Genomic DNA, 24,518 nt, shown 5'->3' with positions numbered 1-24,518 from the left:
CCTAAGTGTGACCAATTCATCATATTTGGAAATAGCTAGACAGCCATTTCGGCATTATTCCACTACCCAAGATGAGCAAAACCTCATACATTTGTAGTTTGCAACCCATTTCATTCAATTGCATAATGCCACGATTGAAAACAAGCCACGGCCGTGCGTTACTCACCACCGCCGAATCGAACCAAATAAGCAGCCAGCAGAGGACTGAAAGGATGGAGGGCATGTCCTGTGGCTGACACGACGATGGTGGTGGTGGAAAACAGCCCCAATCCATGGACGTGAGTGTAGGGAAACTTTCAAATTTGAACACGTACCAACTTGTAGCGAAACGTGTCTAAATGTAGTTTCGCAATTGCATTATGCAGTTTTTTTTCAACCTTTTCCGTTGTTGCTGCCAGTCGATTCATGTTGCCATTGAAGTTCGCCACGCTCTGTATTGGTTTGTTGCTATATCAAGTTGGATCGCTGCAGAAAAGGTATGTACCGTGATGCGGGGTAACATTGATCCGTTTTTTGGGTGTTTTGTAAGAATTTACTCTAAATATGCGAATGTTACTAGTTTGCAATGCGGTGTTTAAAAGTTTATTTTTTATCTTGAATGAGCCCTAGATACTTAATATCATCTGACCAATTTATTGGAACCCCTCTCATCGTAACAACATATCTACTTGAAGGTTTCAATTAAAATGCTTTTGGTTTATGTGGGAATATTATAAGCTGAGTTGTGGAAGCATTAGGAGAACTCTTCCATTTTTGCAAGTATGATGAAAAATTATCCAAACTTGTGCAATCTACTACAGATGACACGTCATTAGGCGGAGAGGGCTGTGTCATCCGCAAACAAAGATTTCTAACATTCCTGAGGTAAGTCAGATGTGAAAATATTGTGTAATATTGGTCCCAAAATGCTGCCTCGAGGAACACCAGCTTCTACAGGAAATCTTTCCGACTTGGAGTTCTGATAATTGAATTGAAGTATACGGCTTGACAGGTAACATTCGAATTTTAACAATGTATGATCAATGATACTTCGCATAACGGTATATGAGTTCGCCAAAACCAAAGCCAAATCCGTCTGCTTTGTAAAATTTTAACAAACTGCAGCCCCTTTCCGTTCTCCTCTTGTTCCGGATGGATTGGGACTGTGACGGTGGGTTTTGGGGTTGCGGCAGCAGGAACCTTCAAGAAATCGAAACGAACAACTTGTTACCGTGTAGCTGCATTCTCCCCCCTGGGCTCTCTGTTGGCAAAAGGAAGGTACATATTAGCATTTTCGGTACGCCAAAGCGTGGGTGGGTTGACGTTACATGCAAACCAAACAACACATCGGATCGACTACTGCTGTATTGCAGCTTCGACCTGTGTAGTATTACTTACTCGTTGGGTATATACGGTGAGCAAGAACAAAACAATCAATCAGCTTTCGGGTGTTTCTTGTTCGAGGAGGGGAGAAAACGGGAGGTAAGTAATCGGATTCCAAACACATTTCTTAGCGCCGAAAGCGGTCTTTGGAGCGGAAAAGTTGTATGATTTAGATTCAGTGATGTATTAACATTTTAGAAAATGTATTGATTTTGTTCCAGATGTCTTGGTATTTTGTTCGTCGTTATTCATCATTCAATTTGTATACAGCTAGGGTCGGTGTTCCCTTAGTGGACAGTCCCCTATAGTCGCACTAGTGGCTTTTCACGGCCATTTTGCTATAAATCTTTTCAAAATATTTTTTGACATGAAGGTCAGGAGCTATTTATCTAAGAACCATTGATACACAGCTTGATTTTGTTCAAAAAATGATCGAAATAATTAGTTTAGCTTAAAATTTGAGCTCCCTTGCGCCTATAGTAAACCTATTGTTCCTATAGTAGCACTTCTGAGAGAAATTTTTTTTATTATACTAAATAATTGATGAATTAAGAACTTTTTTTTACACCAAACGATAGCTTTTGATCTATACTTTGCAGGAAAATATGAAAGTTTTGTACAAATACGGTTTTGATTAGTATTTTGCCAACGCCGTGATGCTAGTGCTACTATAGGAATAGAAATTAGAAATAGTGCTATTATAGGCACATGTATTCCTAATGTGGCACAAGCGATAATAAATACAAACATATGAGATTTCGTAGTTTTCATATTTTTCCCACAAAACCAAGATAAAAAGCTTTCAGATGATGTAAAAATAATGACGCTAGCGTTATTTTTCGATTTTATACGAATATTTGTTCTTAGCTATGCGGCTATCGGTACATCGACCCTATAGCTTGGTTAGAAGGTTTAAAACAATCAACACGACGAGAGCAGCTTTTCTAAATTAACGGAGATATAGGTAGATTAAGAATTAAGATCAGTTTCAGATGTAATGTGACTTGCTGTCAAAGTGCCGTGGTATCAGCAGGCCAGCTCCAAAAGCACCTTCCCCGCCTTTTGGGAGATTTGTGCCATCGCCATATTGAGCCTATTTCATCATCTACCCGATGTGAGAGGAAAGGGAAGGGAAAGATGGGCGAAGATAGGAGTGGGGTCCCTTGAAAAGGGAAGATTGCATAAGCGAGAGCATGTAGCTCCATACCACAATGGGTTCAAACAGCGCTCTAAAAACGGGCACTGCAAAGGCGGGGAACCACCAGGTGATCCGTCGACGTTTAGACCCATCTGTCTACTAGACACGACGGGAAAGTTATTGGAGAGGTTGATTCACAACAGGATAGTACCGTATACGGAAGATGCGGACGGCCTGTCCAACAAACACTTCGGATTCAGGAAAGGTAAATCTACTCTGGACGCTATCCAGTCGGTCGTTCAGACAGCTGAGGTGGCAATCGAGCATAAAAAGAGCGGCATCCGTTACTGCGCGGTTGTCACTCTGGATGTGAAGAATGCGTTCAACAGCGCAAGCTGGGAAGCAATAGCACACGCGCTTCACCGCCTTCAATCCTGGGTCCGATGTTATGGAATGCGATGTACGATGACGTACTGAGGCTGCCCCTACGGCATCTACGGCTATAGCGGCGCTTTCGAGAATGATGTCCTACAGCTCTGCTGTAATTACCAGCAATAATTGTAACACAAGCTCCTGGCAAGCGTGGCGCTATTAATATTAAGGTATGGAGGACCAATCTGGTCAAAAGCTAAGCGCGAACAGGAACCTAAAGCGGTTGGAAAGCACGTACAGGATAATGTGCTTAAGAGTAGCAAGTGCATACCGGACGGTATGTAAAGAGGCCGTGTGCATCATAGCCGGGATGACGCCCATCGGGCTCATCATCAAGGAGGATGTTCAATGGTTCAACCAAAGACCTACCAAACCAAGGGAGTCCGCGACACGTGTGAAGAGAAAACGCTCATAGTTGGCAGCAGGAATGGGATAACTCCACTTAGGGTAGATGGACCCATCGGCTAATGCCAAATGTGTCAGATTGGGGAAGTGAACTTCCACCTGACGCAGTTTCTGTCATGACATGGTTGCTATAGACTGTACCTGCATAGGTTCGGGAACTCAGAATCTCCTGCGTGCCCCAATTGTGCTGGTGTGGAGGAAACCACGGAGCATGTCATGTTCGATTGCCCCCGTTTCATTGTTGTGAGAGGTCGCATGCTCGCTGCATGCTGAGGGGACACGTTCCCCGACAATATAAATAGAGAAAATGTGTGCGGATGTCGAGTGCTGGAATGCAGTAACTACGGCTGTCACTCACATGATGTTAGAATTGCAGCGCCTATGGTGCGTCGACCAAGAGTTGGCTGCAGAGGATTAGCCCTGCCGAAGCTGGTCTTTGTGACATTGTTCAAGTCATCTAGGAGAAGCGGTTTGCCTAGGCTACTTCTGCAACATGTGTTGTGCTATATGCACTGGCACCTCCCCGAAAAAATACCGTAACGTAGTTCCGGGGAGATGAGGGTCTTTTTTTTTCTTCTTAGCAATGGGGGATAATCTGCTCAACAGACGCCGTGTGGGGTTGGGGACCATTTACTACATGCAAGCAGTAAACAGGACTACACCCCGACCCACTAAACCATTCCAATTGCCGCCAAACCACACTCCCTTGGTGGAACTGTCCCACGCACGCTGCCTTTTGACCATAGAGGACAGTCTGGCAGTCCTCCGTATGCTTCTTGTGCCGCGCCTTTCGAAGCACTCCATGTCTTCCATGATAAGGATACCAATAGGTACCATACCGGTGATGACGCAGAGTGCATCGTGTGACACGGTACGGTACGCGCTCGCAACCCTCAGGCACATTAGCCTATAAGTACTCTCTAGCTTGCTACGGTAGCTATCGGTACTCAAAGCCGTGCCTCAAGCCGGGCCACCATACCTCAGTATGGACGAGGCGACACTGGCCAGAAGCTTACGCTTACTGGCGTACACCGCAGAGCTATTGGACATCATCCGGGACAGTGCCACAATAGCTGTGGAGGCTCTCTTGCAGGCATAATCAACGTGGTAAGCTTATCGTCGATCATCACCCCCAAGTGTTTGACGGAGCGCTTCGAAGTGATCGTGCAGTCGCCTACACTGATCACCGCTTGCTGCACCGACTTTCGGTTGTTTGACAACAACCGCCTCAGTTTTGTGGTGAGCCAATTCCAGTTTCCTGGAGCTCATCCACTACTCCACAATTGCGATCGAGTGGGCTGCAGTCAATTCCACTTCTTCGATCGATTCACCGTAGATCTCCAGCGTAATATCGTCGGCAAAGCCAACGATGACCACAAACGCCGGGAATTTTAATCTCAACACCTCGTCGTACATGACATTCCATAACACCGGACCCAGGATGGAACCTTGAGGGACTCCTGAGGTTATGTGAAAGCACTTCCGACCCACCTCTGTGTCATAGACTAATACCCGATTCTGGAAGTAACTCCAGAGAATCTTGTACAGGTACTCGGGTATCTCCAGACGCAGGATAAGACGCCCAACTAGCACTATTGAATGCGTTCTTTACATCCAAAGTCACTACTGCGCAGTAGCGAATCCCCGTCCTCTTACGCTGGAGTGCTATCTCAGCGGTTTTATTAACCGTCAGAATAGCGTCTACGGTGGACCTCTCTTTCCGGAAGCTGAACTGGTTGCTTGAGAGACCATTTACACCCTCGGTGTACCTCAACAGTCTGTTGAGGATGATCTTCTCGAGTACCTTCCCCGCCGTGTCGATCAAGCATATTGGTCTATACGCCGACGGGTCACCGGGTGGTTTTCCCACCTTTGGCAATAGTACCAGGCTTTGCCTCTTCCACACATCTAGAAATACTCGTCCAGGCATATCTGCATAGCAGATCTGAACATCCCGGGAGCCTCTAAGATTGCGACTTTGAGGGCCAGGTTTGGAACTCCGTCCGGACTTGGTTCCTTACCTATACACGCAAAATAAAAATCTCTTACAAAAATTGCAAGGTCCCGCCCAATACAATCTCTGCATAAGAACAATACAATAATTGTAATGTGCCTACCGGCAGCTCATTGTATTAAAATGTTTTACTTCATTTTATCCAACACATGCAAACATCCCCCTTTAAACTTAAAAGCACACAGCCATGTCTAAAAATAACTTCGATTCTCTTTAGGACGAAGTGGGATAGCATTACGTGATACATCAGCTCCACAGTTTGCTTTCCTTCTTTCGTGTCTAGTTGACATTCGAATACAGTCGGGTCTCCAATTAGGTGCACTACTACTACGCGAACATTAGAACTTATGAGAATCAATTTTATCTCGTACGTGCTAAGAGATAGCTCAATGCTGTCTTCGATGGAGTTTCAGTACTCTTTAGATCTACCTTAAAGAGTTAATGATTATCCTTTTAGTTGAGAACTTGGCCTGTAGGGGTACTGTTTCCAACATAATTTATATAACTATAATATATATGTATGGGGCCTCCACAGTTAATATCAGTGAAAGAGCTCATACGAACGCTAAGCTGAGAAGCCGGCTTTGTCCCAGCAGGGACGTAATGTCAGCAAGGAAATAATGAAAGAACATGTAGACGCAAAATAAAAATCTAATAAGGTACCATGGGGCAAGTGGTGTAATGGAAAGTGTATAGTTGAGATTCTTCCAATTCTGAAGACTTTAAGTTCAAATAAATAAGGTCATGTTTATTTTTTAACTTGACTACCACCAAATATAAGCGGTATGCTGAAATTGATTTTTATGTAATTGAAAAAAATACAGACAAAGCTTTTAAAAAATGTATCCCTTCTTTTCATTTGCCTCATAAATGGAGCAATTTAAAAGTTTATCATTTTGAACAATAAATTTAAATACTAACAGTTATATTTACGATTTCCATCAACTTTAACATTTGTTAAGGAATCCCAAAGGAACAATCACATTAATAACTTGTGAACAAAGATGTTATGTAATGTTATTCTTGTCAGTTAAGTTTTCTTCTGTTTAATTATGTATGTTTAAGAGATTCGACAACAACATTACTACAACATTTTCAATGTTAATTCTTACATCATGAGACAGCAATTGCATTCCTGCTCTGTAGATTTTTATTTATCTGTTAATTGTTTTTACGAAAGTTGGAATTGACGTCGGATAACTCTTTGAAAGAAATCGTTTCTTCGTTTCTTGGAAAGGAATCATTAAATAAAGTACTTAGAACCTTTCTTATGTTGATAGATCTATATCCCATTTTTAGGTTTTGAAATAGCTCTACGTTATTTCCATGTGATCTCTAATATTGGATTTTTTCAATCAACGTCTTCTTTTCAATTGGCAGCACGTTCTTTTTTTCTATGATAATTGCAAACCTTGTTTACTTATAGCTGCATAAAGAGCAAACACAAATTCAATTTCTAATACTACACTTTTCACTTACCCCAAGTGATTAGAAAATTGACGGTGTTTTAATCTAGTTATTTTTAGTTCAACGTCAAATTAATTCTAAAACTTTTTTTATTTCTGTTTAAACTGTCAGAGAGGCAACTTAAAAGTGGTACAGAAAATTATTTTCCGCATCTTTTTTCCACTGAAAATATAAAAATAATATTGCACGATGCCAAATTGTTACGGAGTAATAGTTGACAGGTAGACAATTCTTTCTTATTATGCAATAATGGTTGAAAAATCTCAAGAATCACTTACCTATCGTAATCATGTAAATGGTGTCAAAGGTCTACTCAAGATTTTAAAACGTAAATTCACATATTCAGTAAAATATTAATTTCACTTCCCCCATTTACCCACTCGCCTCGCGATAGCTTACAAAAGATGCAAGGTCCTATCTACTACAATTCCTGCATAAGAATTATACAAGAATTGTATTGTGTCCTCCGGTAGCTCTTCCTATTTGAAGTTTTATTCCATTTTATCCAAAACATGCAATAGCGTTGGGCAAATTTAACCAGAATATCGATGTTACTGAATCGTTTGAAATTCGATATGACGAACGATTCTCCGATTTAATCGAATCATTTAAATCGATGTTTTCAAATCGATTCGATTTTAAAGCTCGTATGAAAATCTACATCAATTCAAAAAATCGATTAATCGAAACGAAACAATCGATGTTCGGAACATCGATTCAAAATCGTCCATCGCTAACATGCAAACATTCCCTTACAGCGTGGAACGCACGAATCCATATCTAAAAATAACTCCGCTCCGCTTTTCAAATCAGTCGTGCCTCCTATTGAATGCATTCTCACAACGCAAACTTTAAAACCAGTGAATTTAGGATTCCATAGTTACGGAGGTTTTCAGAGGTTTCATTATCGAATAACTCGTATGTGATAAAGGATAGCACTCTGAGAAGTTTCAATAATCAGTACGTTTTAATTTTAAGAGTGAAAATCATCCTTTTAGTTGAGAACTTGGCCTTATATGATTTTATAAGATTCTTATGCTGCCCATAACTGCATAGTTGTCACATTCAACATTTTTGACAATTTTGGGTTCATATCGTAGAGAGTCATCAAATGATAAATACTTTCGATCAACTTACTGAAATCTGTGAGATTATTCTTAAAAATACCAAGGTGTTTTGTAATTGTAACCGCATAACAGTCACATTGAGATTATAATGAGCCTCATATTGTAGTAACAATGAAAGTTCAATCAGAATTATTTTTTGACTATTCACCTAGTATACGATATGAGTTGTACAACATTTCAGCCTGAAAAAAGAAGAAAATACTTCGCCTGTAAGATTCATATTAATCTATTTAGAAGCAGCACTCTTACTGGCCAAGTTCCCAGCTAAAAGGATAATCGTCAAGTCTTAAAAGTAGGTCGCATCGTGTACGAAAACATCGCCAAAGACAGTACTGAACTATCTTCTAATACATATCAGATATTCTGGGAATATTGTCGACGATGAAATCCCATATATAACGCTGACATTCATTACGCTCCTCAACCGTGTGTTTAATTGGAGATCTGACTGTAGTTACTTTCACTCTTAGATTTCGCCAATAGTAGCCGGGTGTTGTTTATAATAGTCTTCAAACTTGTTCTCGTTAAGAGACTGATATAGCCGTGATGGATAGGGTGCCACATGATGGATGCTAAAGCTTAGACTACCGGTTCGATTCCCGACTGCGACGTCTGAATCTTTTTGAAATAATTTAAACGCCTTATGGCTGCGTCATTACGCAGCCAACCTGTTTCTCATGCATCTCGAACTCGGCGCGGACACAAGCGTAGTTTTCCGATTTCTTTTGCTTCTTTCCATGTTCTTTGTTATACAATGCCTTGTATTGTCGACCATTACAATTTCTGTATATGCAACGATCTAATACAATTTCTGTATTAGAATCATGCAGAATTGTAATGAAATCTTACAGGCTCGGGTTGCGTGTACTGAGGGATTTTGCAATCCCTACAAGTTCTTCATCGATTACCCTCTCCTCATCGCCAGCCCCAATCCCCGGCAGTCCTACAAAAGGATGCCAAGGGCTAGGGTTGTGACGCGGAAAGAGCCCCTCGATGATCTCTGGAGATTGCTCTGTAGGAGCCATTTCACCTTTCTTTGCCATAACGATCCTGTAGGCATCGTCCCACGGATTCGCGTTGTCACTCTGACAGAGTCCCTCAAAGCAGGCCTTTTTGCTTGCCCTTATCTCGGACTTCAGCGTCACATTGGCAGCGGTGAACACCACCCGTCGTTCTTCACGCTCCTCCTCGGTACGCGCTCGCTGCATTCGCCTCCTGGTCTGTAGGCAGGCACGGCGCAGGTTCGCAATCGCTTGAGTCCACCAGTACGTCGGTGGTCTCCCATTCTTAGGGTGGACTAGGCATGGTCGCATCGCATGCACGCGAGAGCACCGCTACCAGTTCGTCCCCGCTTAAGCCGAGTAGGTTACGCTCACGGCGGAGCGCCTCTCTAAGTACTTCGTCATTGAAGTACTATGTCTTCCACCTACGAGGGCTTGGCCTTAACCTAGCCGCTTCCTCTACTCGCTGCCTGCTGTTGTTGTAGTCGATACTGTAGCGAACCGCCAGGTGGTCGCTGTGAGTGTCGGCATTTCCTATCCTTCAGTTCGAACTACTCGTTAGGCCAGGACTACAAAAAGTAACGTTGATAATCGACTCCGCTCCGTTTCGGCTAAAGGTACTTTTGGTACCAACATTAGCCAGATCGACATCTAGCACGGCCAGTGCCTGTAGCAGGATTTGACCCCGCTGGTTCGTGATACGGCTTCCCCATTCCACGGCCCAAGCATTGAAGTCATCCGCTATTACTACTGGCCTTCGCCCTGTCAGCACGGTCATCATACAGTCCAACATCTGCGTGAACCGCTCGGTCGACTCGGAGGCGCATAGCAGCTACAGAAGAGGACCCCGTTTACCTTGGCGATCACGAAGCCCTCGTAGGTAGTAGACACCAACTCCTGGACGGGGTATTTACCCGTCGTCCATATCGCCGCCATTTTTCCGGATCCATCCACGACCCAGTTGCCGTTGCCGGCGGGTACTCGGTATGGGTCCGATATGATGGCAATATCCGTCCCTGGTTCCCTACACCTGAAGCAGATCACCGGTTGCTCGTGTATGGTCAATGAGCACACTGACCAACCCACCTTGATCTTTCCTACCTTAGTGGACTTATTAGCGTCCAGGTGGCAAACCAACGAAGAATCCTGTATCTTGTGAACGCAACACGTAAACCTTGAGTAAATAACTGTATCTTATGTAAAATTGTAAATTGTATAAATTTGTAAAACTGTATAAATTGTAAATGAAAATGATGGCCACACGGATTATTATCATGTCCATTTCATCCAAATCTCCCAGTTTTATTAAATAATCAAATACATATTTTATATTATATGCTGCGAAACTTGTATGAGCTATTAAAATAACGATTTTTTATTCAGGCGAAAGAAGTATAAAGATCACGATAAAAAGAAACAAGGTATTATATTCCGAAAAGTGACATTTGGTAGTGACGTCATTCCTATCGCAAACTCGAACGAGTGTAAAAGAAAGCAAGGCCTGCTATCTTTTACTATCCTTCAAGCCTCATGCTTGACGATAGGAATGAGGACACATGTTTTGATTGAAAATCGTTGTTTACGCGTGGGAATAGTCTACCTTGTTGTGTACATCGTGATAAAGATGTGTGTTGGGGCAACCGTTCGGGATTGGCATGATGTAGCTTCGAAAGAGCCCTACTTCAATGACAACGACTCACCATCCAACGACAAATGGTCATCAAGGCACCAAACAGTCCGCGTAGTTCCTTCTTCGGGCTGTAATCAGGGATGAAGAAAAAATTCTACTTAAATTTCGAGCAACTTGTAGTATGTCAATAACTGAACAAAAAACAGTCCTACCATTCTCCCGACGTGTATATCAAAAGCCAATTACAATGAAGACGATCCTATGGCAGATTTCTGAGATAATTATTAAAATGTGTGAATTTTGACAAAAATGCAAAATGGGGTGTTAAGGAATTTAAGCTTTGTAAATAAAACTATATTCTGCCAACAGCCAAAAAATAAAATAAAATATTATTTTGCCAAACATCGTTGATGTGTCCCTTCAACTCTATAGCTCTTGTTCAATCTAAAGGTGATATTACTTCAATATAATTCAAATTGGATTTTCTTAACACGTTAACCGTTTTATTTGCTTAATCTCTCATATTGATTATATTTCCAAGCAAGCTATCAGTGCATCGTACAATTGTCTTGAAAATATGTTTAATACTTACACGTAGTATTCGTATCCTAGAACATTTCAGAACAACCTTATCATGACCTGTCAAAAGAAGGATAATTTCAACAAGCTTTAAATTTGAAATGGGCAAGTGTCCAATTTGCCTTTTAAATAAAACAACACACCAAATAACGGATTTGCATGTAACACCCAGTGGCATGATTGGAAAAAATCCTAACGAAATGTTTCCAATACAAGCGCGGAAGTCGCACATACTATATCACAATATGTTCAATGCTTGACAACAATTAGCGGCCGTCCATCAAATATGAAAGACAATTTTGGCAGTTTTTCGACTCCCCCTCCCCCATGGTTAAATATTTTTGTATGAAAACTAAAAATATGTTGTATGACGTGTAAGAATTCGCGAAAAACCCCCCTCCTCCCATAATCTCTTACGTTATTAATGGACCGCCCCTTAACACATGCCCACAGAGCCTAAAAGTTGTCCAAAAAGAGCTCGGAAATACCCTTATATTATCATTGTTCATCTAGGCCCTAGGTAGTGCTTAAAAGAAACAATAGCTCCAAAACCATTTTAAATAAGATAATCATTCCTATCTCCAAACTTTTCATCCATTTAATGGAACAACTTTTAAAAATATTATCATGCAAACACATGAATCAGTTTTCATCTACATTTTCCTACCAATTTCACCAAATTTTGAGATTAGTCGTTTTTGGTGATTTTAAGTGACTTACGAAATAGATCCCTTAACTTTATATTGCAGGTTATCTTCACGAAACAACCTAAAACTATATTGAAATGTATTACGACATAAATTACACAGTGCGTGCAATGCACGAACATTTGTGAAAATTGCACGAACGTTCGCGTGTAATATGAGCACGAACTACTAGCGAACATCTTTTAGAAACATATTCATGCATTCAATCATGTTGGTTCGTCGAACTTGTGTTGCATAGCAACCATAGAAAGTTGTTTAGTGGGAATTATTCTTTCGCCATAGATTGATAAATAATAACATTGGTGTCGGAAAGCAGACTTCAAAGATTTCTCCAGGATTTGTTTCGAAGATTTCTCCAGGGATTCTACCAGACATTCCTCCAAGATAATCTCAACAGACATACAGCGGTTTTTTCAGGGAATTTTGCAGAGATTCCTCCAAGAAGAACTTTCATTTGCAGCCCGATTTATTCAGACCGGCTCAGATGTGGCTCCAGGAATACGTTAAACAATTCCTCCAGGAATTCTATTAGGAGTTCCTCCAGGATTTCACCAAGAATTATTCCAAAGGTTCTCTAGATAGGAGGAGCTCCTGCAGGAATTAATCCAGTGATTCCGCTATAGAATGCTCCGACAATATTTTTATTGAGATTCATCCAAGAATTTCTTCAGCAGCTGGTACAGAGATTCCCACATAGATTATTCCAAGGATTTTTCAGATATCTCTAGTTTTTTTTCTGGAGACTACTCGAAAGATTCCTCTTGAAAAATCTCTGTTGAGATTCTTGCAAAGTTGCCACCACTAATTTCTCCAGCAATTCCTACAGCTTCTTTAGGATTATTAAAGATATTTCTCTAGAAATTCCTCCAGGGTTACTTGCAGGGAGGTTCCTAGGTAGTACTCTCGAAATTACTCCATGAATAATTCCGTAGATTTTTTCATGAATTCATGCAGGGATTGTTCCAAGCATTGTTCCAGAAATTTATGCCAGGATTTCTCCAACGATTATGCAAGTAATTACTTAACGAATTTCTCAACATTTTTCTTAATGAATTGTCACAGAAGAATTACTCCAAGGATTTTCGAGGTACCTAATCCTTTAGGGATTCACCCAGAAATCTTTCGAGAGAATTGTTCTGAATATCCATTTTTTCGAGAATTCCTCCAAGAATTCTTCTAGAAATTCCTCCGGTGGTTTCCCCATGAATTTCTCCATTTTTTGCATCAGAAATAACCTCAAGAATTTATCTAGGGATTTCTCCCAGATATTTGATCTTTTTTAAAGATTTTTCGGAGACAAATCTGGATAATTTCCTTAAAAAATACCTGGATGGACTCTTGAGGCAATTCCTGTCTAGAGGAACCTCTAGAAAAAATACGTGAAAATCCCTGTTGGATTTCATGGAGGAATCTCCAAAACAAATCCTTAGTGGAACTTCTGTGAGAATCTCTGGTTTAATATCTGAAAGAAGCACTGAAAAAAAAACTGGAGTCTTTAAAAGTATACCCAAGAAAATCTCTTTAGGAATTCCTGAAAAAAAAAAAAAATCTGGAACTACTTTTGGTGGAACCCATGAAGAGAGTTTTGTTAAATAATCCCTGAATAAAATCCTGAAAAAACATGTTTAAAAAAATTCTCAAAAGGAATCCTTGCAAAAATTTTTTGATTTGAATCCCTTTGGATTATGAAGTAGACTACAACAAAAGTATTCCACTTTCTACAACTCTAAATTTCTTGAATGGTAAGGAACAACTTAGGGTACAACAGTCACCACGCGTAGGAGGGTATTCTAAGTAAAAAGTTGTTACTACAATTTCGTAAAATAAAATAGGGGTAGGTGTTATTACATATTAGTTATAGCAACACCACACTCTTAAAATTAAAGAAAATTATCGTGGATGTAATTCTCATTATTACTGAATGACACATAATGTAAGCGGTGAAACGTGCCCTTGAAGATGTACGAAACAAAAATGCAATTTTGAATCTATGACATTTGGTCGAACGACATTTAGTCGAATGACGTTTGGTCGAAAATGTTTAATTGCAACAGAAAGCATATGGCGTTTGGTTGTGCCAATATTTCATGGAGAGAACAAGTAGTTGTATCTAAATAGTATGGAAATAAGGTATAACATTTGATCCGATTATCGTCGAGATTAGCAGTTTGCCACTAATACACAAAGGGATTGAAGAATTCAAAAATCAACCATTTTACCTACAATCTATACGCAGTTAGCGATTTTTTTTTTAATTTCATGAACCTTATTTTACCAACATATTAATCAAACTCTTGCTTTTTTATGTGTCATGCTGCTTTTTCATCCGGTTTGTTCTGCGAGTCGAGATAAGCTGATTTTAAATGGAAGCAAGCCGACTTTCGTCACCTCAGTCAACTCGACTTCCCTTACCCGGTACATAGAATAAGCACAATTTTCTTGTTTAATTATTTTTTATCAAACTATACCTCATCGTATATATTCAAAGAACCTACCACATCGTATACATTCAAAGATTCTAGCACATCGTGGATCTTTCCGAGAATTCCTCTAGAAATTCTTCCAGAAATTCCAACGCGAATCCCTCCAGGAATTTCTTCGAAAATAATCCCAATTTTTTTTCCAGGGTTTCCTTCAAGCATTTTTCCAGAAACTACTTCCATAAAGATTGGAGAAATCCGTAGATAAATTCCTACAGAAATACTTGGAATAATTACAGGAGTAGACCCAATAGGAACCTGTAGCAAAAATATTAAGAAATACCTGTAGTATTTTATGGAGGAATTCCTAGAGGAAATTCTTTGAGAATATTTGGTTAAATCTCTGGAAAAATCCCTGGAGAAATTATTGCCGGAGTTTTTGGAGGAATACCAGGGAAAATTTCTGAAGAAATTCTAGAAAGAAAAAACCCTTAGAACAACTTGTGGAGAAACCATAAAAAGGGTTTTCTGGAGTAATCTTTGGAGAAATTCATGAATCTCGGAAAATCTTGGAAGCATTGCCTGGATAAATTGCTGAAGAAGTCCTTGGAGACATATCTAGACTCATCTTTGTAAAAATCCCTGGATAAATTGCCTGCAGTATCCTTGGACAAATTTCTGGAAGAATTACTGTAGATGTTTTGCTGAAGAATGCTGTGTCTATATTTTTCTGCAAAAATCCCTTAACTTAAACTATTAACGATTTATCGCAAAATCGTAATGATTGAATGGAATCTGCAATCAAATTTATTAACGAAATTATTCGATTGAATAATTTTAATGCTAATCACAGCTCATAAACATCAATACTTTGCATTTATATTATGAAATTATCTATTATCATCACAAAACTGCAGTTTTATTACAAAATTTGTAAAATATTTTATCTAAGAAAATTATTCCGCTTTTGTCACGGTTCCGTTTTTGTCAACTGAAAATTGCCTAACGTGTTGATAAAAACGGAACATACCTGTACCTGCATTTTTTAGGGATTTTTTTCCAGAACAAATAGCAAATCCCTGTAAGTTTTCATTGAGGGAATTGACTTCCAGGATTCTCTGAAGGGATTCCTAAAATATCCTTTGAACGTTTTTTGGAGGATCCTATGTAGAGATTTTTGTGAAGTAATCTCTGGAGAAATTTATAATGAGGAATCTCTGGAAATATTCCTGTTGAAATTTCGATAAATTGCTGAAGGAATCCATGCAGACATCTCTGGAGTAAACGAATAAGGCCCTATCGAAACTGATATTGAAATACGGGTGCGATCGAAAGTTTTTTTTTAGAAGAATCGTTAGAGAAATTGTTGTAGAAATTCCTGATGATAGTCTGGGAGGAATCCCTGGTTATTTCCATGAATAAATCTCTGGAGGAATTTGTGGAGTAATCGTTTGATACATCTCAGCAGAAAGCCCTGAGCAATTAAAAAAAATCACAAAGAAATCCTTGAAGGCATTCCTGGAGGAACCCCAGAAGGTTTTCTTTGAGCCCTAGCTGACCCAATCCCAAAATGCAGTTGCGTTTGAGTTTTTGAAAAAAGTAGAGTTCAAATATCTTTTCACTTTAAGTAAAATTTATAAATTATGATTCATGGAATGATACTTATTGATTTTATAATCAAAATTAACTAATTTGGCAGTTTTGAAAACAATTCCGGGTATCCTGATATAAAAAAATGTATGTGTGATATTTGCCATGGCGTCTACTTAAATCTGTATAAAATATCATGAATTTTGAGCTATCGTTTTATTTCAGTATAAGACGGTTTGAACAGGTCACACCTTAAAAGAACCGGTTGCGGAGTATTCCGGCTAAATCTAACTGTTGTAAGAGGACGAAAACGACAAAAAACAATTGGTTAATAAATCCATAACATCCAATATTATTCACGGTTATGCAATTTTAGGGCTTCTGTTGATCTGTTCCTTTCACCCCTTTGAAGAATGCATCCACCATACGACCCTAGCGAAAACCAAGAACATCGAAACAATGGATCGGCAAACCCCTTGGCAAACCTATTTAAATCAGGCGTTGACAAATTTTGCGCCCCTTCCTTCCCGATAGTCCAAAATCAGGATTCATTAGAAATTATTTATCACCTTTAGCCCGTTTCAGGTTTCCCCTCGCTCAAAATCACCGTTGTCGTAATTTTCACCCCTTGTTTCCTTTTCGATTCTTCGCCAATTGAAGACGGCACAGACAGAATCAATCGAAGGGGACTTGCCATCCGTTCGGAAGCCCATTCGTTTCCTACGCAGCACCTGGCAGAAGCGAAAAAAGGGCCAATGTGCGAAATCCTTCATTCTACAATAAGGCTGCACCGTGCGTCGGGTTACCACCGACAAACAGATATAACAGTTACAACAACATGCTTCTTCTTCCTGGCATTTCATCCTCACTGGGACAGAGCCTGCTTCTCAGCTTATGAGTGTTTTTATGAGCACATCTACATTTATCAACTGAGAGCTTTCTATGCCATTTTCGCATTCGTACATCGTGTGGCAGGTACGATGATACTCTATCATAGAGTCTCTATGCCCAGGGGAGTCAAGGAAATTTGAATTACGAAAAGATCTCGGACCGACCGGGAATCGATCCCAGACACCTTCAGCATGGCTTTGCTTTGTAGCCGCGGACTCTAACCAATCGACTAAGGAACGCCCACTCAATGCTATAAATACTAATTTTTGCCTTACGAAAACTAGATGGCGGTAATACGCAAACATCAAATTCGAAAAAAAGCGAAACGAGCGCCTCGAGTGAGCTGTTAGAACACTATCATATTTTAAAATTCCGAGATGAGCCAGCCTCGGGCTTCAAATCTCGTTAATGAAGATAATAATAATAATATTTTAAAATTGGACGTTATTTCCTGTGTGATGAAATAAATCCTAGTGTTTTGTCTGTTTGTTTGTGGGGTAACCTTAACCTTACGATCAGCTCCCGGAATTCCTTCCCCTATTCATATCGGCTCGGAAGTGTACTTAAAAACGCAAAAGTGTGCCTCTGCATAAGGCTCACTGCAAGGACAAGATGAGCCGAAATTTAATCCGCAGCCGGTTGGGTTTGATTTCATATGTGCGTCTTACAAGGTGGCCCTAATCGAGGAATGGGTTTTGCGTTCCTTGTCAACACAATTTTGCAGAGGGCTTATATTTGAGTCGAGAATGAGGATATTGAGTACCTACACATTTTAAAAGGAAAGGAACTGATCTTTTTGCACCTTTGCATTTGCTTTGAAGACAATTTCTCTTAGAGAAGGGAAATTTTCTACTGGATTATTGGCTCATTAGTTGTGAGTAACTGTTTATTTTGACAAAAGGTTCGATAAGATGTCATAAATGCACAATATGAAATTGATAATAAGACTGACATCCCAAGAAACGTTTCAAGATTAATTACCCTTTATAGGAGGTTGACTGGTTGACAATAAAACCGATAGCTTCATCAAAACATCTAGATCTAGGCCTATTTAAATAGGGTGAAGGTGTCGTGGGTTTGATTCCCGATCAGTCCAGGATCTTTCGTAATGGAATTTTCCTTGACTTTCCTGGGCATAGAGTATCATCGTACCTGTCCTACGATACAAAAATGCGAAAATGTAAACATTGACGAAGAAAGCTTTCAGTTAATAGCTCTGTCCCAGTGAGGACGTAATACCAAGAAGGAAAATAAAGGAGAAGTAGAAGAAGAAAGGTACTACAAATTCGTCTACTCGAACAATGAAACATGTGAATAGCTTGAACGGTGATTCGAAAACTTTTGATATGTTTTGCAAATGTACGAACGCGAGAGTCAAATTTGAAAAGCGTTGACCTAATCGAGTTCACGGTACTGTGAAAAGCTTTGATGGATGGTAGCGGATTTCCCTAAATGCACCCTCAGCAGTAAGTATATATGTATCTCCCAAAAAATATCTACGCTAACTTGCAACATGGGCCCTTCCGCTTCGAAACGGGATCGTGGGCCACCTGAATTTGTGCAGTGTATCCGTCGTCGTCGTCGTCAATGTAATACGATACCATTCGCCTGCCTTCTGTACCTGATGAGCCTGAAATTGCAGTCAGGAGCCCATCATCCATCCATCCATCCATCCGTGCATCCATCGATCGCCTGCATTTGTAAGCGAATATGTGTGCAGTGCATAACGAGGCCAAACCTTCTATCTCATTGTCTGACTCTCTACATATCACGATGGGCTGGATTTTGTGTGTCTGCTGAATGGCATCGGCAACAAAACTTACCCACATAGCGACAGACGGTGGATAGACTGAGCCGTTGGTTCTTGATTTTGGGCGCTGCAGTTCTGACACAGATTCATAGGCGATTCCAGTTTTTTTTCTACAAAGAGTGGGAGGGAGTTGTTGCTGGGTTAAGCGAAAATGCAGTGCTCACCAGCTTACAAACGGAACCTGTCTTATACTCATTTGTTTCGCCGCCTCCAAGAAATGACCATGTTCTACCATGTAGTGCCTTCTTCCAGCACAGCTTCACATATCGGTACACCCGTAGATCACCTCAGCAGAATAAATCACAAATCGAACACGTTTTGATTTCTGGAAGATATATCTTGGATATTATCGATGCCAGGATCGCGGCATCCGATACCAACGCCTGTAACAGTAATTTGGAACAATTTGGAACGACTCAAGCTACCCGAAGTCACAATGTATGTAGAGTAGTGCGCTAACGAGACTACGGTATTCGTACTCGTTCGGCAGTTTACCAGTTCTATCTTCTGAACTGTTGAAACCTTCTTCCATTGGAGTCTTAGCCCGATTCTCATCACGGAGACCGAATCTATCCGCAACACAATCTATGTAACCTTCCACTGAAACATTGTATTTCCCGTCGATTCTCTTAATCCTCAGTCCAAGAAAGTTACTCGGTTCTCCGAGATTCGTCGCTTCAAAATACTGCTTCAACACTTTGTACACCGACTCAATTCGAGCCCTATCTTCACAGCCAATCATGATATCGTCCACATATACCCGTCTTTCGTATAATGGCACGGATCGGGGATCGGGCGCACTTTATTCGGAACCCATTTCTACGAGAACACTATGAAGTCGCTGATTCCAGCACCGCGCTGGCTGTTTGAGCCCTTAGATGCTCTTTTTCAAGCGACACACCATATTTCTCGCCCCTTTGCTTGGTTGCCTCATGAAGATTTCCTCGTTCAAATCACCGTACAAATTGGCCATTTTCACATTAAAATGCTTGAACGTCATTTTCCTCTTGTTTGCACGGCTAACAACACCCACAGAGTAGTTTGGTTGGGTACCGGCACGAAAACTTCGTCGCAATCGACACCATATTTCTGGAAGCATCCCTGGCCACCAGACGCGCCTCGTATGTGGTAATATCGCCGGCTGCATTCCTCTTCCTAGTACACCCAGTTGCAATCAAATATTTTCCGTCCTGCAGGCGAGTTAAAGAGCACCCACGTTCCGTTCTGCTATTGGGATTTCAGCTCATCAACCATCGCCGCTTTCCACAATTCCTACTTTTCACAGGTCACCGTTTTCTTCAAGGTCTTCGGTTCAACTTCGTCCGAAATCAGCGATTCCGCAGCAAAAGAGTAGTGTTTGATCCGTTGAATCTGTTGCATGCTCCTTTGAGCAACGGAATCCGGATCGTGTCCGGTTCGCATAGTAACCGCACTATCGGTATCGATAATTCGTGTATATGTTCACGTATTCATTTAAAAATATATCTTTATCGTTTACCAAAACGAATCCTTTCCCATATCCAAACTCCCAGTGTTTTCTTGTGGAAGTGCAGAGAACTCCTCGGCTTCCATAAAGCAAGTAACACGTCAACATTTCCCTCCCATTCCCAAATTGACCTGCATTCGGACGCAGCCGGCGCCGGTATTGTTTGTTATAATAATGAAAGCACCAGTACTTACACATTGAAGATGCTACTGATCCTGAGTAGCATGTTGGTTCCCTGTGTGAGTACAGCTGTTCTTGCAATAACGGAGTAGCAACTGCGGGCGGTCAATCATGCTCATGCTCATGCTCAATCAGCGATTCAGCTGCAAAAATTTTCTCATCATGTCCATGGATTCCGCAAGCATACGCCGAAGCATCTTGACAAGATAACGATTCTATCGTTTTGCAACACCGTTCTGTTATGACGAATACGGCGCCATCTCTTCGTGCAGAATAAGTATCACACATCACGAAATACTTCCGCAATGAATCGTTCAAATATTCGCAACCCACCGTCGAACCGAATCTTTGGAAAATGCCCGAACTGGTTCTTCATGACATTACAGAATTCCAGAATTCACTAACCAGCGACCGATTTACGCCGCAACAAGAACACCACACTGTACCGCGAGTAATCGTCCACCATCACGACATACTACCGATTTCCACTGGACGTTTCTTCTTCCATCGGACCACCTAAATCGGTGTGTACAAGATCTGCTACTGCGCAAGATTTACTGTCCGATACTTGTGGAAACGATTCACGAATCATTTTCTCCTTAAAACTGGCCACTGGCCTAGATTGTTCCGCACTACTTTGTCCACTGCTTGCATATCGCGATGTCCGAAACGCCGATGGTTACACGAGTCGGAATGTTCCGGATTCGTTAGAAACGCGTTCTCTGGAGCTTGCTTCAAGTGGTACAACCCTCCTTTATATTACAACTAGTACAAACTTTTCTTCTTTCAGGATATGGAATTCCTGCTCGATCAGAACCCGATACCCCAAATCCGTGATTGTACTCACCGACACCAGGTTACCGGTGAGGGACGGGACATGCAAAACGTTTTCGAGCTGTACTTTCATTTTTGCATCAACTCCGTTGAAAATGACGAGCTTACCTGTACCGCTTTCCGATGACTTGATGGATTTTCCATCCGCCAGACAAACCGCCGTTGCCTTGAACTTATTTACATCCATACCAGAAACCGGATCCGCCCACTCTACCTGCTGGTAAACACACCTCGAAACTCGTATCGGAATTGATGGCGACGTTTGCCTTCGAGCCATCTGATTTCTCATCACAGTAAACATTTTGGTTGGTATAACTTTTGTTATATACATTCTATATGTATCAATTCAATAGTATCGAATGCATGAAAAGGCTATATACCTACCAAAGTGGAGGCTATATGCGTACTTGGCACGACTTTTTCAGACTTTCTGCGATCAGAAATACGATGCCACAAAATTTGGATGAAAACAAAAAAAAAAGTTTCCAGCAAGCCTCGAACGCGAGACCTCGGGATTAGGAATTGGAGATTTCACCGCTGTACCACCAAGGATTACATAACAGTTGTGTAATTATTTTCCAATAGCAATGCATGTTTAATGTACAGCAACACTTTGTTGTTCTTTGAGGCCCATCGTCAGCAGATACCAAGTTTTGCTAAGTTATTGCGATTTCATATGATGCTTTTTTGGATTGATATATGATCTGTCAGTTTATACAGCTTAACGCGATTCTATGTTGCACATTTTACGACACACGCTATGTCTGAACCAGACGATTATAAAAATCAAATGTACATCGGATTTTGTCTCACTAGAAATCAGTATTTGGACTATATTTTCATAATCGGAAGGTTTTAAAATATACTATCGGTGAATTTTTTTTCCATACATTTTGTATGGGCTGAAATACGTCGAAAACGTGATTTTCATGGAATTTAGTATGAAAAATGGATAAAAGTGGAAAAAAATCAAAATTTTACCGATGGAATATTTTAAAACTTTCCGATAATGAAAATATAACCCAAATATTAAACTCAAGCGAGATAAAATCTGATGTACATTTGATTTTTATAATCGTCTGGTTCAGACATAGCGTGCGACATGTTTTGCTGCAAAAACAGATTGTCGTTTATGAATCGTATGGGGGATTTTGATACAAATTGTGTTGACATTGAGAACGCCTTATTTGGCATATTGTGCAATTCTGATTTGACGTACGAATATGTGATTTTGTAAGCACATTCTCATACGATACGTGGTTCACTGGGATTCTCACGCTTGTCCTGTGCCAGCTTCTGGCAATCACGCTGGAAATGGCCCGACTTTTTGCAGATATGGCACAACAACTCTTTATTTTTTCCTGGCCGGTAGAATCTCCGCCGCCATTTTCAAGACTGTCGTGGCCCCAATTGAGCGCGTCAAGCTGCTACTCCAGGTTCAGGCTGCCTCCAAGCAGATCACCGCCGACAAACAGTACAAAGATATGGTCGATTGCTTTGTTAGCATCCCCAAAGAACAGAACTTCGGAGCTTTTTGGAGAGGTAACCTTGCCAACGTCATGCGGTATTTCCCAACCCAGGCGCTGAACTTCGTCTTCAAGGATGTCTGTAAACAGATCTTCTTGGGTGGCATCGACAAGAACACACAGTTCTGGCGCTACTTCTTGGGTAACTTGGGAACCAGCGGTGCCTCTGGTGCCACCTCGCTGTTCTTCGTCTACCACTTTGCCCGTACTCGTCTGGGCGCCGATGTTGGCCGTGCTGGAGCCGAGCGCGACTACAACGGTCTGATCGACTGTCTGAAGAAGACCGTCAAGTCCGATCGGTCTGATCGGTCTGTACCGTGGATTCAACGTGTCGGTCCAGGGCACGGCATAAAAATTAACAAGGCAGGATCTTTACTGATGTAAATATCAAGTTTCATTGTAAACATGTGACGTCACTCCTATCGTACCATATACCTTCCGGACCACCAGATCATTTTTTTCGTGAATTTGTTCGAGGTGGATAGGAATGACGTCGTCAAGCAGCTGTCAGTTTTCGGAATATACCACCTTCTTAATATAGTACACCGTGGGTCCAGGGTATCATCATCTATCGTTCTGCCTACTTTGGTTGCTTCGATACTGAACACCTTGATCTTCGTCTCGTGGGCCATCGCTCAGGTTGTAACCTGAGACGAGACTCGCGAAGACGGTCTTCTTTTTCTGTGTTTGCTGAGTTTTTTTTCTTATTCCACTTTGTGTTTATACCAATTATGCGCAAGCCGTTCAAACCCTCACAAGAACCTCTCAGCAAAAAATGATTGAGTTTGCATCACATCGAATCATAAATAACCGTTTGAGTGAAATTTCATGCCAGCAAACGTAGCAGTCATTAGAAATAATTAATCCTCTGCTTAGATTAATCAACAACTTTGGAAAAAACTGCTCCGCCGACCGAGGTTTTTAATAACAGTTTACTTTGAACACAATACTTTTCACTTTTTCAGCCATAAAAACGGTGGGCTGCATTTAACCTTTCGTGAGAGGGGAATCTGGGCTGCATATGACGTTGAAATTTTTCCTCTTCGCGAGTCTCTCTCAGGTTGTAACGACGGCCTCCGGCGTTATCTCCGAGCCCACCAAAACGATTCTATAATTTTTCATAATTTCACATCTCAATTTGTCCCAATTGACTCCTGTGTCTCCGAACTTCAGGTTTTATTTCAGCTGATTCAAGCCGTAATAGACATGACAGTTGCGTCGACAAAGTTGTTAAATAGATCGAGTGTTATTTGGCAAGATCCTGATGAGCTAGAAAGTTGATGTCTTAGGCAAACTTGTTGAGCAGATCAAGGACTATCTGGCAATAACAAACCTTATTGGGAATTTGGCCGCTAGATGGCGCTAGTAACAAATGTATTTAAATCTGCTAAACAACTTCTCCGAAAACAACATTCTTTTACAAGGATGGAAGAAAATCGTCTCTAGCGACAAATAACACAGTACCTATTTGAATGGTTTAAGAGGGCCGTTGCTCTTGAAGAAGCATGATTGTGATACCTCATTACGCGCGCGTTGAACTGATATATGGAGCATCAGATGAACTGTTTTACGTTGGACAAACCGTTTGTCGGATGTTGTAACATGTTGCGATTAACGTGAATCAGAACGCATTTACGACGTTATTTTTTGCTCAAGCTATTCCCGATTGACTTTCGGATCAAAATTGGTGTGCTACAAGTCATATCGCAGAGTGAAAGCGTGAAAATCCTCCAAAATTTAATAAATCTGTTTGCGAACAATTGATCGTTAGAACACTTGCCGAGCGATTCATTTTTCACGGAGCTAATTTGAAAACGACATATGGAGGAGAAGAATGAACCATGAGCTTGTATGAACCATAATCAGTATCCAAAAAGTCAACAAAGCTGAAAGTGTACGATGGGCAGGGCACGTTGTAA

The 24,518-nt window shown here is 40.9% G+C and overlaps 1 pseudogene; it reads left to right on the top strand.

Annotated features, from left to right (window-relative positions):
- Positions 1 to 243: 243 nt before the first annotated feature.
- Positions 244 to 23,713, top strand: LOC5563801 (annotated as a pseudogene).
- The last annotated feature ends 805 nt before the right edge of the window (positions 23,714 to 24,518 follow it).

Source organism: Aedes aegypti, chromosome 2 (assembly GCF_002204515.2).
Source record: "Aedes aegypti strain LVP_AGWG chromosome 2, AaegL5.0 Primary Assembly, whole genome shotgun sequence".
NCBI classification, from domain to species: domain Eukaryota; kingdom Metazoa; phylum Arthropoda; class Insecta; order Diptera; family Culicidae; genus Aedes; species Aedes aegypti.
The sequence above is the reverse complement of the archived record's forward strand: the minus strand, read 5'-3'. Positions and strand labels throughout refer to the sequence as shown.